This window comes from Arvicola amphibius, chromosome 6 (genome assembly GCF_903992535.2).
Source record: "Arvicola amphibius chromosome 6, mArvAmp1.2, whole genome shotgun sequence".
Lineage (NCBI taxonomy): Eukaryota > Metazoa > Chordata > Mammalia > Rodentia > Cricetidae > Arvicola > Arvicola amphibius.
This window is the reverse complement of record NC_052052.2, coordinates 80,782,369-80,799,699: the sequence shown is the minus strand read 5'-3', so window position 1 is coordinate 80,799,699 and position 17,331 is coordinate 80,782,369. Positions and strand designations below refer to the sequence as shown.

The window sequence follows — 17,331 nt, the reverse complement described above, 5'->3', positions numbered from 1 at the left end:
GTTTCTCAATCATCCCTCTCTATGGCTTTTTTATTTCAAATTCACTGAGGTCCAACTCAAATTTAGATGAAGAGAAACTGGGCCTCGGGTTGGGGTCCTATGAGAATTGTTGAGTGTGGTGTAAGGTAGCACTTATTCATTTTCACCTTTATTTCATCTCTCCTCATCTCTCTTACTTATGCTCCTATTATTGAATTTTTTACTTGCTCACTTGTATGTGTGAGTAGATGCTCCCTCAGGAGAGTGGAAAGATGCTGGTACTCAGGATCCCCTGGTGCCATCCATGTGCAGTGCTAGCCTAGCAAGGAATGGGTCAGCAACCCCCTTCTACTTTTATGACTCAGCACTTGGTCTCGCCTGCATGGTCCTTCCTTCACAGAGAACTTCAAGTGACTTATCTGTGTCCTCTCTTGCCTCCCACAGTGGGCTGCCACAGCTCTGAGAATAGACTAGGCTTCATTCATCTTTCCCCATCTTCAAAGGCCAGCACGTAGATAACGCTAGGCGCCAGCATTGTCTGAGTTTTGCTTTGATTGTAAATGCTCACGTGCATGCATGGCGCGCGCACACACACACACACCTACTCACAAGTGAGGCCAAGAGATGTCCTGTCATTGTTTCTCCATCACATCAAAGATGCAGGAATTGAAAATTCAGCTAGCATCCCATTCTTAGAGGTGTTTTAAAAATGCCATTCAAGCCGGGCGGCGGTGGCGCACGCCTTTAATCCCAGCACTCGGGAGGCAGAGGCAGAGGCAGGCGGATCTCTGTGAGTTCGAGACCAGCCTGGTCTACAAGAGCTAGTTCCAGGACAGGCTCCAAAGCTACAGAGAAACCCTGTCTCGAAAAACCAAAAAAAAAAAAAAAAAATGCCATTCAAAGGTGGGAATTATTAATACTCTAAGAACCTTTCAAACACAGTAGGAGCAGGGGCAACTGTGCTTTAAAACCATCCAAAGATTATTGCTCGTCATGTGAGCTAAAGGAAAAAATTCCCCGTCTCATTTGGGGAAAAAAAGGACTTTCATGGGACAATTAATCCAATCTTGTAGGGAGAAGGCTGTCAAGAATTACGGCTGATTAGTTCTAACTAAACAAGAATCCAATTAAAAAATCATTATAAATACTAACTCCTCGATCTATAAAGAGGAGAGGAGGAAACAAAATCGTCCTATTGAATTATTCATTGTTACCAATTTTATTTTAATGAAATCGACTAGGTTCCATTACTCTGAGCTTGGATATAGTCTTTGTTACAAGGACACTTCAGCTGTAACGAAATTTGCCATAATGAGGTTGCCTCACTGGAGTATACAGGGTCAGTGTGTGCAGCCTAGACATAGCATCAGGAAAACGAAAACGAAGGCTTGGAGGGTACAGAACAACAGTGCCCCAGTTTCCTTACTTAAAAACATATGTTCTTACCCACATGTATACATCTGCCCATGCACACAGGTACCGTCATGTGCACACAAATAGACATGCACTCACACAGGCAGCATATAGGCAAGCCCTATTTCTGAAGATATTGCTCCCTTATGACAACAAGCAAGGAGAAAGCATGGCTATGCCACTCATTACCTTGGTCAGTGATTAGAGGAGCCTAGTAGTTCATTTTCACCCTGTCAGTGTCTCTAGTGAAGACGTTGATGGCGTGAGGTGGATCTCGGAGGCTCTTGAGAGTTAGATTGAGGAGTAAAATAGAAAGGTGTTCCCTGGATCCCTCTCCTTCCTTAGGCATGATTTTCTTCTCCCTTCACTCTCTTCCCCTCCTCCTTTTGATTTTTCCTCCTTCCTCATTATCCATTCTTCCAACCCCTCCTCATCTTTTTCCCTTATACCCCCGCCCCCCACATATATAAGTATGAATAGGCCCATAAGATCTCAGTACAGACACTGACCAAATAAAATACATTAAAACAGAAGTAAAGGAGTCAGTAGTAGCTGAATTTCTCTGCCCATCATGCAAAACATACACACATAGCCAACTACCTCACCTTTTCATGGTGAACAATCTCTTGTCTACCTTGGAGCCCTGGAGGATGTGCACTGGTCTTCTAAATCAGTATGTAACCTGTATGCAAAGATTCTAATCATAAAGGAATGTTTTAGAAAATGACAGTGGAAGCCTAGAACAATGAGGCCATACCCAATGTGGGGAGTTTCTGGATTCCAGGAAAACAGGTAAAGCTCTAGATGACTCAAATCCTCTCAGAGCAGAACCATATTCTCTTGTAATGGTGGCTGTTTCCACTCCCTGCCATACACACTCCCTCATCTGCAGTCTGCCATCTTCACCAGGACAAGCTTGACCTTAGGGATTATGGAAAAAAATAGCTATTCCCTCTTCCCCTTTACAATCAACTTTATGTCACTCTCTGCAAGCCTTTCTGTGGTGTTATAAAAGCTCAGGTATTTTCTGGTTCTATGTACCCATGAAAGTTTAAGACCCAATCTCTAACCTCTGCGCTGTGTAAAGACATAGGTGTGAGAATTGTCTCCAGATTATAGCTGCATCAGAGCAGTTCTGCACATGCTTGTGACTAGTGAGAATGAGGAAAACTCTGTGTTCTGTGAGATTAGAATACCAATCTAAACTTGCGCTTTGCTTTTTCATAACCCTGCCACTTCTAATGATTTCCAGTCCCTCTCCCCCATTCTCCTTAAGCAAGTTTCCCAAATTTGGTTATAGTAAAACTTCCGTTGAATGCTGAGTCTTGTATCCAAATATTATCAGACATATCAAAGCTTCCCGGTCTGGCAAATGGGGCCCAATCTCCTATAATAAGAGACATTCCTTGGATATTTGGGGCATGCACCTTCCTGACCCAGCTGGAATCAAGAAGTTCCTGTAAGTGAGCAAAAACTGAAAGGAAGAAAGAGAATCAAGTTATCTTTCTTCTGGGAACCTTAGAAATGGTTCGGTTTGGTTTGGTTTAAGTGCTTGCAAAGATCTTGTCTTATTCATACTTTGACTCCATGCCTCACATTTCTCTAATGCTTTATACCAAAGGCTGCCAAAATACAAAGCAGGTATGCCTTCCTTGTGCTCTGATTCCCAGAGCTTCCACCTAAGGCTACTTCCTCCTGTCTAAACCCACGGAGAAGTTCTAACTGTCTAGAATTCACAGTGTTCTTGCAGGGATTACAGAAAGCCAAGGCTCTCTGAGAGCTTAACTATTACACCCCAAAAGTATATTCACCTGATATAGTAGTCAAGGATCTCAGGGTGTAAAATCCAGAGGAAATTCTCCAAGAAAGGAAACACACAGTTGCCATCTTACTATACCAGCTGGGATCACAGTCAGCATGCTGTGTGGAAAAATCCTGTGCCCACTTGTCGAACATCTAGGATAAATCATAGAAACAATGTTTACCAAGTTCCTCTAGCTCCACACCGAACAGGATTAGTGGTCTCCATTTACAGATGAACACACTAAGGATTTGGGCTAAGGTCTGGCAAGGACCAAATTGGGACACAGGCCTTTGTGTTTGGGTAAGAGCCCAGATGCAGACTAAGCAGCTCATACCTGTTTCTGAATTGGGTGTGGGAAAATGGTTGGAAGAAGGAATGCTTTCTGTGTCATCTAGTCTGTCCTGCGCATTTCAAGAATGCCAAGAAAGTGGGATCTCTTGCATCAAATACCACTCAGTTGTTCCATATTCCTGTTGAGGTTTCCAACCTCTGCCTCCACTCTTGCTTCAGTAATTACCTTATTGGTATAGTGTGGCTTTCAGAAAGATGTTTCCATTCATGGACAGCATTTACTTTGGTTGTATTCACACTCTGAACTCCCGCCTTTTTCCTTCTTCTTGTCACTTCCTGTACCTGTTACTCCTCCTCTACTTTTCTTGTAATGTGGTATATAATTACACACACACACACACACACACACACACACACACACACACATACACACGCACACACACACACACTATGCAGGATCCATTTTCTAGGGAAAACATTCAGTATTTATCCTCCCAACTCTAACTCATTTGTCTTAATGTGATTACTTTAGTTCTGTTTTCCTTCTTTATAATGAAATCAAACACCATTGTGTATACACACCACATTCAGCCTCTGTGCCTTTAGCCTGAGCATTGACCTTTCAGAAAGCCTTCTAAAATGTCTACAGTATAAGGGAACACTAAAAAAAAGCAGAGCGAGCACTTCAAGTCCCTATCCCTGCAGGTTAAAAAGAGGCCTTAGTAAAGTTTAGAATGTGTGCCTGGTTATTGCCGGAGGAGGGAAGAGAAAAGAAGGGAAGCACCGTCTTTCACAAGTTAGCACTTCTTACAAGCTATACACAGGAAACCCCAAAATACCAAGAAAAGATAATCATGAAATCTGTACATCCTTGATGGCCACAATCTTTGTCAGGATGGTGGGGAATCCACTAGTGTCCTTTTGCATCCTTATCTCCAAAGTGAAGGGCTAGATGCATCCTGGGTTCTTTGAGCACAAGGGTCAGAAATCATTCTGCATTTTGCCTGGGCATGTTGGCATTCTGATCTCCACTGAGAGAAGAGAGGATTGGAAATTCAATATCACCTTTGACTACATAGAGAGTGTGAGACTAGTCTGTGTCATACACACACACACACACACACACACACACACTTGCATGCGTATGACTCTGCAGGCATGTGCATGTGTAAAAGGAAAAATGAAATGAAAACCATCTTCATATATACACTTTGATGCTATGGAGGAAATGCTTAGACAGGGAGCCCCAGAAAAAGGCTGGGAGACACATCTCTGTGGAAGTGATTGTTGAGCTGAAACATTTTTTATTTTTATTTTATTGATTTTTGTTGTGCTCTACATTTTTCTCTGCTCCCCGCCCTGCCTCTCCCCTTCCCTTCAACCATCTCCCAAGAACCCCATGCTCCAATTTACTCAGGAGATCTTGTCTTAAGAAGGGTAAAATGAGGGACAGGACAAGGGATGGGCATGAAGAACATGTTGTCTATGGAAAAAAGAGAGATGGAGACAAAGACAGTGACAGAGACAAAACAAATGGCACACAAAAAGTATAAAAAAAGAAGGCTGATAAGAAAGCAAAACCTCAGGAAAAACGAGTCAGGAGGGGTTCTCAGAGACACCACAGATGCTTGGAGTTTGTTCTTTACCCCACAGCTGTGGGGAGCGTCTCTGAGGCTTTAAGCATGAGGTGAACTTGAGAGAAGCTGAGATGGAAAGAATAGCAATAGTGCCTTCTAAAGCCGTCCTGTATGCCAGACCCCATGAAGCACTTCATTTCCTGTGTACTCCACAGCTGCCTCCTAACACAACGAGCGTCTCTCAAAGTGAAGAAGCTGGCTCAGAGACGTGAAATCCTCGCCTACACCACTCTTCCCTGTTTACTTCTACCTTACTACAGGTGTCAACATGAAAACATCTCCACTCGAAAATCTTGTACTGGGAAGCATTTCCCCAGTGCTACTTAGACAATAATATTTGTGAAGAACAAGGAGAAATCTTGGCCTCCATGCCTAATGCTGAGGAGACAGTTCCAGAAGCTGTCTATCCCTTCCCTCCTTGTCCCTGCCTTCAACTATAGCGTTGAGCTCTTCTCATTAGTAAAATGGGGCAGCCTTTGCCAATGGTGGGGAAGGAGAGGGAAAGGGAACATGCTGAAATGCTGGAGCAGATAGATTCCAAGTAGTTTCCCCAAAGGCCCAAGGGATCTGCTTTCTCCTGGTGGTTTCGGAATAATTGTTCAAGAGCACATGTGCAAGTCATCTGAGGGGACAGAACAGAAAGTACCGTGCTCTGTTACAGCCTGTCCACTCATGTGGGGCACCCAACTCCCTCCAAAACGAGCACAAGATGGAGTCCCCAAGTTGTCATCTCTTAAGCCCATCAGACCTTGTGCTAAAGCTCTCAGAGATGCTCCTGGTTTCCTTCCCAGCCCTCTCTCTCCACCCTTCACTCCTCTGCCCTTCTACAGAAGATGAAACTCTGGCATTGTGTTTGGACTTGGAATTCCATCTGAAAATATTTTAGTGGTGAAAGTTTGAAACAAATGCTACTAATTGACATCTGTAAATAGAATATGTCTAGGGCCCTTTGCTTCCCTTTGCTTCCTGGTTATGTGACATCAGTCAAGTCAGACCGCTGATCCCCATATAATTTCTGTTTTTCAAGGTAGGAGTGAGATTATGTGGCATGCGATTTCCCTTCAGATAACAGACACTTTCAGAAATGCTGTTGTCTCCTGTTACTTTTTTTTGCAACTGAGGAACATACATGATTTAAAATAACACATGGTGTTACTTTAGAATTACTTTTATTAATATATGTATATGGATACCTTGCCTGATGTGTGTCTGTGCATGTGTGCCTCATATACCTGAAGCTAGAAGTATAGACAGTTGTGAGCTGTCATGTAGGGTCTGGGAATTGAATCCATCTCCTCTGGAAGAGCAGCCAGTACTCTTAACTACTGAGCCATTTCTCCAGTCCTAGAATATAGATTTTTAAATCTTGGTTTTCCAGCACAGACATTTGAGAGGCTAGAGACTTAGAAAGTTCCCAAGTCTTACCTCACTTAAGATTTGACTTTCACTAAATAGATTCCTGCACCTCCCCATCCTCCCATTCTTATGGAGTGATTCTTGTGTCCAACCTCTCTGAAGTACCATTTTTAGCAATGGGATGGCACGGAGATATACAATATGGCCACCACTCTCAAGGGAGAAGGATAATGCCAGGAGACCCTCTACTGTGGCAAAGCATACGGTGAGGAAGTGCTCTGATATATGAGTTAACCTTGGCAGGATGGGCTTTGAGAAGGAAGGGTGAGTTGGCTTGGAAGGTAAGCATGGAATTAGTTCTCTTTGTGGTGGGCATTGGGAGTAAATAAAGAGGCCGTATTATGGCTTCATTGTTGCATTATCATTGCCTAAGCATCACAGCCAAAAAAAATTGGGGTGTGTACCTGTCAACTTTGTGACATCTGACAAAGGACCTCTCTTTTACAACCTTCAGTTTCCCTCACCTGCAAAAAGGGCAGGCCATCCTCTCTGTGTTACGGTCTGATGGTGCAAAGAGCTAACACACCAAGTACACAGTACATGTTTGCCTCCTACGGGGCATTAAATTAATTTCCCACCTCATTCCCTATAAAACATTTGGTACTAGAGTAACTACGTTTGACAGGAGAACAAAATATTGACAGGTAGAGAAGAAACAGAGAGTGAGCCAACCCTTCCGGGCAGGCACCAAGCATAGATTAACCCTCAAGAACTGTGCCATGTGTAGCCCCGAGGGCATGCTTCAAGAGTGAGCCTCTATTACACAGATGCCAGAGGATTTGACTTAAAGGCCAAGAGCAAGCAGGAATCTGTGGCTTGAGGCTCAGTTCTTGGAGTGCTCTGTGGATATCAGACGCTTCTCTTGCCATCCTTCTCCACGGCTCATCTAGGAAGATTCCAGGGCTTTGTTTATGTCCTCCATCCAAGCCTGACCCACCCTGATCCTGGTGCCTGTATTCTCTACTTCAACTTCAGGACCAGATCCTCCCTCCATGCTTGCCTTTGCTTAGACTTCCTCAGAGATCCTTTACTGTGCCTTTCTGTAAGCATTTAATATTCTCTCTCTATCCCACCCTCCCTCTCTCTTTCCCCCTCCCCTCCATGCTATTGCTTTGTTTTACATGGTTTCACCAGCCTTAGCCAACATGGCCTTTGCTGTATAATTTAGCTCCATGTTCTTTACCTGAGTAGCATGTGAAACTGGGCTGTAACACACTTAGGAAGAAGTGTCAGTAAGGCTTTGCCGAGCCTGCTCCTTTGGTGGTATTGAGTTCTGCGCCCAAACCACACGCTCATTTCTCTAATCTGAAATTAAACTTTCACAAGGCAGGCATGAAGAAGGAGCTTGTGAAGGGAGCTGGGGTTTGGTTCAGCCCAGGATTCTGGTTTTGTTTGTGTGCATGCTCCTTTGTTCGTGTTTGCTTTTCAAGGCCCCCAAGCTCCACTCTAAGGCTCCCTCCAGGTCCTGCTTTTGAAAAGTCAGTTTCAAAGTGTAATCTGTAGAATCAGACCAGAAGAGGCTTTCTACTTTCACTTTGACTATGTAGCATTCTTAAAATTTCAATTTCCTCAACTAGTCCTAAGCACAAACAAGTCCTAGATATGTTTGAACATATTCAGTTTCCAAAGAGAAATGGGCTCCAAGCGTCCCATGGAAGTTACTGCTACTGAGAAGCATACATCTTCTGTGTCCCACTGTGCTTTTCCTTAAGTTAGGCCTTTATGTATAGTTGGTAGAAGGGGACATTTGATTAGTGTGTGTGATTTTTCCCCTTCCTGAGAAAGAGTATGCCCATCCTTAGAGAGACATGGGCTTGGACAAGGTCTGTTCTGCTGGTAAATACTGTTTTAGGGAGTATGGAGGCTACCTGGGTGATACCCAAACCTGCATTCACCACCTAAAAGCAGGAGATGCAGAAACAGAACAGCAGTTGAATGCAAACCAAGGAAGAATATTGCTTGACACATATCAAGAGGCTAAAGTCACAACTATGTCTGAGAGTAAACAAAACTGTGTCATTATTGAGAGCTGCAGATGAATGAGCTGTCCACTGGAACATCCTACTTGGATAGAAATGCCCTACACTGGCCCTGTCTTACACAGCAATCCTCAGCCACCTATGACACCAAGTCATAAAATGTGACTCATGTAACCATGACGGTATAGGTTTCGTTTATTTAAATTTAAGTGACTTCTTAGAGACTGTGAGATGCTACAAGGCACTTGGCATGCCCCCTAAGTCCATTCATTAAATTAAATTATTACAACTCCAAGTGGAATTGTACACCCATTTCCCAGATAGGGAAGGGAAGTCTATCAAAGAGCTGCACACTTTGTGGCAGGAGAACCTCTCACTTTCTAGCTCTCAACCCCCTTGCATGCTACACCGTGCCACCTTTCCCAAGATGCTGTCCGAACCTCTCTGTCTTCCCCAGAATGAGGTACGATGGACTGACTTCCTTTGTCTGCACCTGCTCTCATGAGAGGATTTTGTTCTTAGAATACATTCTCCTATGTTCAGAAGACCTGGCTGCTCGCCATCAGGACTTGTTTCTAAAGCTTTCTATATCCTTTCTCACAGTCTACAGCTGTGTAGCAGGAAGGCCTGGTGCAGTTGGTATGCACTTTTCTATGTACCTTAAAGGGCAGGATTTAGGCAGAACGGATGACCCGGATGAGAGTTTTCTTTCCTCCTGTAGAGAGATGCATCACTTTTTGTGGCACATTTTAAAGTCTATTAGCCATAATTCAGGGTCTAGGATTCTTGCAATTAACATTGGACTTTTATAGCAAATAAACAAATGTTGAGCTAAGGATGTGAGCTCTACCGTCTGTCTTTAGTTATTTCCAATGCCTAGCATTGACTCTCCATACTTGGAGAACTCTTCATACTTTGGAAAAAAATGTTTCTGTATTTATTGAATGACACCAGTATAAACTACATATGTATAGGGCATTTCCTTTGTGACTGGATTGAATCGACAAGTTGTGTCAGGAAGTGGTAAATTGAATGCTTGGGTCATAATTCCCTGTGAATGCACAGGTGGCCAGAGCAGGCTTAGCCTTCTTAATCACCTGATGACTATCACTTGGTAAATGATGATGATGATGATGCTTATCTGAAGATAAGAAAGAAGAAGAGCTTTACGCTCCTTTATGCCTTCAGAATTGGACCCTGCCTTACATCCTGCAAACTTTTCCTTGCTGTTGTTGGCCATCTAATATTGTCATAAAATTATAATAAAGGTTAAAGAATAAACATTCCCTTTATGAATGGCTTTACACAGACAGTAGGAAATAAATTTTGGAGGCTTAGATTTAAGGAAAAGTCTCTGCTTCTTTGCCTCCTGATACTGTGGAGAGATCAGGTATCAAGAAAGTCCCCATGAGTGGCTTCCTAAAGAGATCATGGAAGTGTGGATCACTTTTAGAGTGGTCTCCCAGCCGGGCGGTGGTGGCGCACGCCTTTAATCCCAGCACTCGGGAGGCAGAGGCAGGCGGATCTCTGAGTTCGAGGCCAGCCTGGTCTACAAGAGCTAGTTCCAGGACAGGCTCTAGAAACTACAGGAAAACCCTGTCTCGAAAAACCAAAAAAAAAAAAAAGAAAGAAAGAAATAGAGTGGTCTCCCAGTAAGAGGCTATGCCTTGATGGGTGTGAAGGAGTAAGAGACAGAAAAAGATGGAGAGAGGAAGAGGAAGGAAGAAAGAAGGAAATGTAGAGGGAAAAGGGATTATGGGTTATAAAGACAAATGTAAGAAGGAATGATGTTATCACAATAGTAAACAGCAGGTACTAATGGCAACAGAATTAATAATGAGCACAGACTGTGATGGGCTTTCAGGGTAACAATTCTATCTGGCACTTTATACTGTGTGTTCACATTCAAACCTGCCACACATCCTATGAAGCAGCTTGTATAATTTTCACTAGTTTACAGAAGAATTACATTAAGAAGCTTTCAATTGGCCCAAAGGTGAACTGGGACTGTCTAGAGATATTGCCCCAAAAAGCATAAGAAGAAGAAAGGGGTAGAAAGGAAAAACATTCTATTGTGCTTGGTGTGCCTACACCTGTGTGTGCTCAGGAACTCTTTCAATTCCTTTGTCCTATCTTCAGAATAGAAAGTCATCTCATTTTGCAGTAGGGAAATACAGGCAGCGACTGGTTTGAAGTCATTCAATCAGTGAGTGGCAAAAGCTGAACTTCCAAAACGCAAAATTTTGACATCAAAATATGTCAAGCTTCCTCTGTCCTGTGGAAAGAGTCAAGAATGAGTCAGGTGTAAGGGAAGTGGAGGAGTTCTTCTGTAAGATCCCAAACATAATGCCAGTGTGCACAAATGCAAGCTGCTTTGGCCAATGGTGAAAGTATTATTCTGGCAGGTCCCATCTCTCAGAGACTCTTCCAATGAACTGGTAGACAAGAAAGTCAGGGCACCTGAGGAACCCCAAAAGCTTCATATCTTGCTGATCACAGCTACTATCTCTGTTTCTGAAATCTCTCAGTCCAAAGAGTCATGATACCCATTTTTCTCCTAAATACAGAGGTACTTCTTCAAACCACAAGGTCATAGGGGCTTGGTCAGCAATTTCAGTAACTCCATTCTCTGCCCCTTGTACATGTCACTAAAGTAATCCTTGGAATCTTTTTCCAGAAGAATTGAAGTTTTAAAAAAAGCAAAGAGAAAAAAAGCCAAGCATGTAGCATCTCTAGTAGGACATCAGAAAGCCCACATGCTAAAGTAGGAAGGAGGATCCCAGGAACAAATATGCCCAACCTGGCTTTGTGGTCATATATGGCCAGAGTTCTCTACAAGCACTGTGACTTTTGCTTCATCCCAAATAAAATTTGTATAACACAGATCTTCGTTAGCAGGGCTGGAGAAGGCAGAGAGGGACAAAAACAAAAACAACCTGGTGACTCCCAGTTTTATGAACTTGAGAAATTCGTGTTCTTTTAGGACACATGTTTTGAAGTGAAAAATCACTCTTCTGACCTTTCTGAATTGACTGTTGTGGTCAAGACTGCTATTAACCACTGCTTAGCTATTCCCAATCAAGGGTTTAGGTGACCAGGAATGGAGCTCGGATGTGGTCATCACTTTCTTGATTAACCCATGAGCATCCAAGGGCTTTTCAGGGAAAAGTAGAGAGGAGATTGAAGGGGTCTAACAACCTTGCCGCTCTGTCTTTGAGCTGGGTGGTAAGGATTTCCTCACTCTAGGGCTTTGATCTAGAGTTGGCTATGACTCCCAGTTCTGCTCGAAGGCCAATGAGATCATTCTTTTTTAATTAAAGTTAACTGGATTTGTAATTTTAGCTTTCGTATTTAAATCTTAAATAGGCAGTCTTGTACTACCAGGCTGAGAGCAGAAGATACTGCGTCATCTTGTTTTAGCACCATGGCTTTCTCTGCTGTGGTCTGCTCATAGAGTCTTCTCAATGCCTTCTTTCTTTAGGACTACCACCGTCTTAGAGTTCTGAAGGAAAATGCACAACTCTTGATTCTTATCTGTATCAGGTGATGCCTCAGGATACCAGCTACTGTGTATATTCTCCTCTCTAGTGTCCAGTGTGTATTCTGGATAGAAGTAAAGAGAAACCTTTTGATCTGGTTCAGAGTCTATACTGATTTTTAAAATATTTCTGGCTTTGAAAGTTTCATATGTTTATACAATATGTGCTGGTCATGTATCATGACCTAGAGTTTTTGAAATTTGCTTTCTGTATAATTCTAAAAGAAGAAATATCAGAAAACACAAAAAATAGATTTTTTTTTTCCAAAAATGCTTTGTTGGGAGCTGTATGCAGAATAAAGCACAGCTTCTTGACCTTCATCCTTCGTGCTTATGCAACTGACAACATCTGGGAAACTGGTTTTGTCGTGTTTGTCGTGGCTCAGCTGTGGCTCAGTTTTCCACTTCTTAAGCTGCTTTTTTTCTTTATCTCCAGAGTCTACTTGACATGAGAAATTTGTACTTCTGATCTGGCCTTAGCACCTTGCTGCCCATGCCCATTTATATAAATCTTGAAGCCAAAACTAACCCATTTTTTATGTATGTCTACATTTAATTCTTCAGCCTCTTCTTTCCCATGTTGGGACCATTTTTGAAAATGGGAAAACACATAAGTCTCTATTGGTATTTTCCTCTGGGTTTCATTTTTCTCACATATATCATGGGAATAAAGAACTTAGACCATAATAAGAGCTAAATAAATGTTAGTTGAGAAGTGAATGAATGAGAGAATAAAAATAATATAAGAGAAAGGTTTTCTTTTCAACACAAGAAAGGTCAGCTGACTCTTCCAAAAGAAAACCTAAATTTATGAAGACCCATAACGTTTCTCCCTCTCTATTGGAAATACAAGGTAGTCCTTCACCTTTCTGCTTTAGCCTGACAGCATCTTAGTCCTGAAAGTGGTACATGAGCCCTGGGGCCACCTATCATCCATCATCAACGATAGACTGGGAATCTCGTGGTCTACTGTGGGAGATTACATAAACTGAAGGGCAGCCTCCAGATGTTAGCAGTTTCTGTTCATTTTTTTCTTCCTTTTCAACAACAACAACAACAACAACAACAATAATAATAATAATTAAAACAAACACAACCCTTGTCCCCCCAACCCGCACCCCTGAAATTACAAACAGGTGGAGCCAAATGCTCTAGTGTAGCTCAGACACTGATCCTTGGCAAGGCTGCCTTGCACTGAGTCACCCAGCCATACCAGCTGCTCCATGAACTGGGACAGAGGCTCCAGGAGGAGATCATGGTCATGCCATGAGAAGCCCCAGAGCCAGGCTTTCTCTCTCTCTACCTCCCACCCTGAAACCTTGGCCTCCAACTTAAATGGATGTATTTTGGAGAACTAGGTGGCTTAAGAGATTAGTAATGAGATCCCCAGTCTTTCAGTACTGGGTCAGGAGTTCAGAGGCAAGCCTGGGTGACTGGTGAGTGGCATAATTAGAGAGCCGGGGCAGCCTGGGAGGGCCTCTGTGAAATAAGCCCGCACGGACGGGCTTTTCATGGCCGCAGTTGTCAGCTGCACAAAAGCCTACACCACATCCGACACTAATCGCTCTGCCTTGTTAGAGGATTTACTAGCTGGAGAATCCTGAGCCACCATCCAGCCTTCTAAAAGCCAGTGTCCAGAATGGGCTTAGGCTACTGCCTGGCTCTTGTCTGCATGTAGGGAGAGCACACCAACCCTATACTGAGGACACACGAGAACTAACATTTCCTGTACCTTAAACTGCGAACTGGAATTATATTGATTATTACTGTCATTGTTATTGTGATTGTTTACTCTGACTGTCTGAAAAAATAGAACATGAATTACCCTACTTACAGGAAGGAAGTGTTGAAGAAAATGGGGGTGATATCTGATATCACACTTCTATTGTAGCTGGCCTTGCTATGAGCATCATTTACATTGTGTAAGCTTTGATTTCCCCACCAGTAGAATGGAATAGATCAGAGGTAGGAAACACAAACAGATATCATACCCAGACTTCAGGCCCTTGACAGGTAAGGCCCTGGCATGCTTTTTATCCTTTCTGAACCCCAAAGCATCGAGGAGCATATCCCCAAGACCATGAAGACTGTGCTTGGAACATAAAAGTTGGCTAGTAAATGATACAAAAGAAACTAGTGTGCTCAACTTCATGGATACTGTCTTGGCTATTTTCTTAGACAGTTGAGATATCCATTTCTCTGTCCATTAGGAATTCAAAGCCACTTTCTAAGAAATAGCAACCAAGTATGCAGTCATTTTCCAGTAATCAGCTCTGTAACAATGGTTCAGAGACATATCTCCTCCATGAGATTTGGTTAACCCATCTGTAACTAAGCAAGGGACAGAGAACCATGTATTAAGTAATTTCTATGGCAAAAGCCCACCTTTCCTCCTGGTCATAACCACACCAAAAACTTGCACACCAAATTACAAGACTTTGTGTATGTAAAGAGGAGCAAGATTGGCCTGTATTGGATCTCTGAGGCATAATATGTTAGGGACAGCTCCCTGTGGCGGGGGGGAGGGGGGGTACATGCATAATGAGGTACTATTCAAGCCTGCGCAGAAACAAGGCTGGAGGGCTTAAAATGCCAAGTTCTTATTGGGAAGCATCTTCTAGGCAGAGGTCTGTTGTTATTTCCAGAACTTTAGGAGGGCGAAGGAAGCACCTCTCTGTCCTGTACACCGGAAATGCTTCTTTGCTTGAGTTTCTGTTGACACCATATAATAAATCCTCAGACTGGAAGAAAGGCAACCCACCCCTCCCCTTCTCTCTATCTCTTTAAGGCAGGCATCAAAGGGGAAAGTGCTCAGCAGGCCTGGGGAAAGTGATAATTGTTTCTAATGGTCGGTGAAAGAAAGCCAGCTCCTCATCCCTCTTCCTTCTCCATTGCTATTAAGTGTGAAGAACGGAAGTTGGAGGAAGAAATTGGAGCTGTATGTATGTGTGTTGCATTGTACATCTCTTAACCCTTTATTGCCTTTCAAGTTTCCATGTTTAGTGGGTCAGCGTGAGAATCAGGGGTAGAGAATCCCAGTAAAAATGAGCTTAGAAATTGTGAAAACTACCCGTATGAGAGGGGTCTATGTTGTTCTGCAGGTGGTGGGAGCTCTTAATCAGGATGGGATGTTACATTTGCTCATTGTGTGGGTCAACTGATCTCACCTATGTGAAGTATTATTGTCCCAAGCTTGCCTTTGCATCCTGCTAATACTTTCTCAGGGCCTATTTAGGACTTAGTCTGTTCTCAATACTGATAATGTGTGGTGAAGACTTCAGTCTGGCCCATAGGGAGTTAATGCTCAAGTCCAAGGACTAATTGGCTTCATCACTTAGGTCAGTTCTGATCAATTTGGAGTATCTCTCCATGGCATTTTGTTAAAATAACCGAGAGAGCCAGTTGTGGTGGCGCACACTTTTAATCCCAGCACTTGGGAGGCAGAGACAAATGGATCTCTGTGAGTTTGAGACCAGCCTGGTCTACAGAGTGAGTTCCAAGATAGCCAGGTTCTCAGATACCCTGAGAAACCCTATCTTGAAAAGCCACAAAAGAAGAAAAGGAAGAAGAAGAAGAAGGAGAAGGAGAAGGAGAAGGAGAAGGAGAGGAGGGAGAAGGAGAAGGAGAAGGAGAGGAGAGGAGAAGGAGAAGGAGAAGGAGAAGGAGAGGAGAGGAGAAGGAGAAGGAGAAGAAGAAGAAGAAGAAGAAGAAGAAGAAGAAGAAGAAGAAGAAGAAGAAGAAGAAGAAGAAGAAGAAGCAGCAGCAGCAGCAGCAGCAGCAGCAGCGGAGGAGGAGGAGGAAGAGGAGGAAGAGGAGTTGCAGAAGGAGGAGCAGGAGGAGGAGAGGAAGGAAGAAGAAACAACAGCCAGAGAACAATGGAGGAGGGAGCAGAGTTCAGTTAGTGATGCCCATCCTGGGGAATGGGCTGAGAATGGTCACAATGATAACATAGTTTCCACTCAACTGCTTCAGCAGGCTCAAGGCCATTAGACTACAGTCATCAACATGCTCCTTATCTGGGAGATAAGGGTAACTCGAATTGATTTCTTATGGAATAGTTTTAAAAAAATAAATATTTTAATAAAATAAAACACTCAAATAGGTTTTTGATAAATTATCCTTATTGGGGAGAGTATTGCCATTACATATTTTATCGTATCAAAGTAACATGAGTTAGATTGTGACTTTCACAGCTCTGGAATTATCCAGGCATCCTGATGCCTTTCTGGTATTACATGGACTTTATCTGCAACAGCATCTCTGTATAGTGGTCTAGGCCTTAGTGACCTGGACCCCTAGATTGAGTGCATTACCAATGGTCATATATGGCTTTGGGTAAACCACATCAATTCAATATTCAGTATTCAGTGAGCCTTACCTAATGACCCAGGTTAGACTCTGGTGAAAAAGTGGCCAGTCATTATCCTTCAAGTGCAGACAGGGAGAATTGGAGAGGCAGGAGAAAAACCACAGTGTGGGAAATGCTAGTCAGAAGGAAGGAAGGAAACAGACACTGAGTCAGACTAGTTTGGTGTGGTAAATTGACCAGTATCATCCCGAACATCAAAGCCTGTATCTCTGAAATGGGAAACCAAATGCTTATTCTCCATAGTTATGACAGGGGGAAATGAGATTATTTGATGGACCACCAGCCTATATGCACATACCATATTTAAAAGTCGGTGCCCATTCCATCTGGCAACAGAGCGGGGAGAAAGGAGCAAAGCTGTGTTTAGGGAGGCAGGTTCATTTTCCTTGAGCTGTGTCCAGGTTTCCATGCCCCTTTCAGCTGTGGCTGGGTGGTGGGCTCTCTCCTAGCAGGTCTTTTCCCCTCAGGACCCTGAGATCTTGATGGTTTATATCTTGGTTATGGGACTGCAAGCCTAAAGATGAAGCATAGCTTTAAGGAAACTACATTTCACATAAACTGTAGTGAGCGGTGTTGGTAGACAGCTGCCTGGCCACGCTGTCATGTACACACTGCCTGGCCACGCTGTCGTGTACACACTTGCAGGCACACAGCAGTGTTGGTGTCAGTGGATACCCTACATTACTTCCTACCTTTTCCCTCTCTTCTGTTGTTTTATGAAGCCCATCACAGCTTCCTCTGGGTAGAAAGTGGAAATTGGGGAGGATAGGCTAAAGATTTGAAGGTCATTTCTTACCTTCCCTGATTGACAAGTGGGCATGGAGAACTGTAAAGTCAGAATTCTGTGGAAATCTCATGGCTTGTTCCTGTGCAGGAAAATACCAGAACGTCTGTCCTTCTGTTCT

General features: G+C 43.2%; 1 protein-coding gene across 1 annotated transcript in view; it reads left to right on the top strand.

Annotated features, from left to right (window-relative positions):
- The window catches only part of Pappa (pappalysin 1), a 231,629-nt gene that overhangs the window by 146,047 nt on the left and 68,251 nt on the right, over positions 1-17,331 (top strand). The gene's annotated exons all lie outside the window — the stretch shown is intronic.